At 42.3% G+C, this 2,641-nt stretch overlaps 1 protein-coding gene across 2 annotated transcripts in view; it reads left to right on the forward strand.

The window, feature by feature from the left end:
- The window catches only part of LOC107691913 (ubiquitin thioesterase OTUB1-like), a 16,777-nt gene that overhangs the window by 8,619 nt on the left and 5,517 nt on the right, over positions 1-2,641 (forward strand). Inside the window, exon 1 of one of the 2 annotated variants that reach the window (XM_016490761.1) lies at positions 764-844. The exons of the other annotated variant lie outside the window; for it this stretch is intronic. The gene's annotated coding sequence lies outside the window, so the exon portion shown is untranslated. Of the gene's footprint in view, positions 1-763; positions 845-2,641 lie in introns of those variants that run through there. 2 annotated transcript variants of the gene reach the window in all.

Consider the following 2,641-nt stretch of genomic DNA (forward strand, 5'->3'; position numbering starts at 1 on the left):
TACGTGGTTCTCAGAATTGGTCAGTCTGTTAGCCGGCCCCCTTGGGAGGTCCCCTCAGACACGACCTGCTGACTCAGGTTCGGGGCATGATTTGGACATCCCCATCAGGATTTTTGGAACTAATGGGTGTGACCCCTGAGCAGAGTTGAAATGTGTTCCGGTCTCTTGGCAGAGATTACCGACACTATTCTTAATTCTAGAGCTCCCTCCAGGAGACGCTGTATGCCCTTAAGTGGACACAATCTGCTGGTTTCCCGTTTCATGCAGGGACGAGACGGCTTAGGCCTTTCCGCCCAGCACAGATTCCTTTTTGGGACCTATTTTTCGGTTGGAAGGCCTGGCAGGCCATCCATTTGAGCCGTTTAAGTCTGTCAGATAACTTTGAAACCTTAAGCAGTTTTTTGGTAATCCTATCCTCTCTTAGAGGACTGAGGATCTGCAGGCTCTGTCAGCTCCTCTTGTATGGACTTTGCCCCGAGGCTGGTTAAGTCTTACTGCTTCCTAGGCCTAGTTAATCCTAAGGCTGCTTTGACTCTGTTTTGCTTTCAGCAAGTGGTTGGAGGTTTTCTCCCCTTCTATGTGGGGTCAGATAGTGACTATACCTCTAGCCTATGAGGCGCGTGGTGTGACTTCGCCTCTAGAGGTGCGTGCTCATTCTACGAGAGCAATGGCTTCTTCTCAGGCTCTTTTTAAAGGGCCTTTGATGGGAGATGTCTGTGCTGTGGCAGGTTGGTCCTCTCCTAGCACCTTCATCAAGTTCTATAGTCTAGACGTGAGGATGGCTCCTGGCTCTCGGGTCTTATCCGCTTGAGCAGACACTTTCCTTGGTCTCCAGCTATCTAAGGTACATCAGGTGTTATGGTATAGCGTTCCCAAAGCGATGACGTCATCGCAGCATTGAAGTTACCTATGAGAGGGAACATCTCGGTTACGTATGTAACCCTAGTTCCCTGAATAGGGAACGAGATGCTGCGATGAGGGCCGTCCATACCTTGATAGCGCTTCCTTCGTCATATATGGAAATCTGATTAAATAACGCGCAGCACGCTGATATAGCATATCATTTTCAGGGAACTAGGATTACATACGTAACCAAGATGTTACTCTGTGTTGACGTCATTTTAACTGAAACAGGAAGACAGGGCGGGACATATCAAGCAGCCATCCTCTTTTTAAGAGTAACATATTGATACTAACACCCAAAAAACTTTAATTTTGATTTCATGGGGACTTTAATTAATCTAATTAATTTGAGATTAATTTTATTAATCGGCACATTATGTAATTAATTAGATTTTTTTGTGTAAATAATCAATTGACAGCCCTATTTAAAGTAGACATGAAATGGAAGTTGCGATTGTCTTTTGATTTCTTCTCTACTGTGACGTATATCCGAGTGAAACGGCATCTGAAATGAGAGGGCGGGACTTGATTTCGTCCTTCGGGAATTGATTGGTTCGTTGGAAGCTGGGGCGTTACTAAAAAAAATAGAGGCAGATCTGAATGCCAGTTTGCAGTTAGTGGTGGGGGATTTCTCTCCACTGGATTCACCTAGTGATGGGCAAATGAAGCCTCATGAAGCACTGAGGCTTTCCTCTGACTGTTTCGGGAAAAGATTCAAAGCTTCGCGAGTGTCAAAAATAGCACCATCTGGTGGTCAATAAAAAAATATAGCAGCCAAAAGCCTGTGAAAATAGTGTGTGTGTTTGTTAAAATTCTCTCTGATAAAATAATTTACCCATTAAATTGTGGCATTAAATGCTAATATGAATATCAATATGATGTAATAGAAGAATAATGTACACATATGAATTGCATATGCCAACATTTTTTTTTTGTTCTGAAATAGTTTTTATTCTTCATATTACTTCTATGGCTGGGTATTTAAAAATGTAATTGAATAAGTCTGAATGAAAATTTACTCGTAAAGTAAGATCTGGGGTTTCGAACATTCCGACACGCGCATGTGATTGGACAGACAGTGAGGCTTCATTTTCTGCTGATCACGTGATTCTCTGAAAACAATACGCGCTCCGGCACAGAGCTTCATGAGAAATTGCGCTGCTTACCCGATACGCGCTTTGAAGCTTCAGTGTCATCATCACTAGCCGATATCCAAGCATGAATAAATGTTTTATTTATTAAGGATGACGACGACGACGGTCAACGGCACAAAACATGTCTAAACAGCACGCGCGCGCGAGAGAGAGAGAGACTGCCTGAATGACTGAGCGCGTCCTCCATCAGGTTAAGTCATATTCATGAAAAAAATTGGTTTGCGATGTCCTACGAGTAATGTCATAATATCCTAATATCTTTTCAATGTTTAAGGGTAACATACTACCTCATGACTGGTGTCAGTGCTATAAAGTGAAGCATCAGCTTCTTCTTCTTCTTGGTTTTATGGCGAGTTGTAATCTTTGCGCATATCGCCACCTACTGTGCTATTATGCAATCAGGATTTTCTTTTATTATACACTGAACAAAATTATAAACACAACACTTTTGTTTTTGCCCCCATTTTTTATGAGCTGAACTCAAAGATCTAAGACTTTTTCTATGTACATAAAAGGCCTATTTCTCTCAAATATTGTTCACAAATCTGTCTAAATCTGTGTTAGTGAGCACTTCTCCTTTGCCG

This window comes from Sinocyclocheilus anshuiensis, unplaced genomic scaffold, assembly GCF_001515605.1.
Source record: "Sinocyclocheilus anshuiensis isolate Anshui unplaced genomic scaffold, SAMN03320099.WGS_v1.1 scaffold426, whole genome shotgun sequence".
NCBI lineage: Eukaryota > Metazoa > Chordata > Actinopteri > Cypriniformes > Cyprinidae > Sinocyclocheilus > Sinocyclocheilus anshuiensis.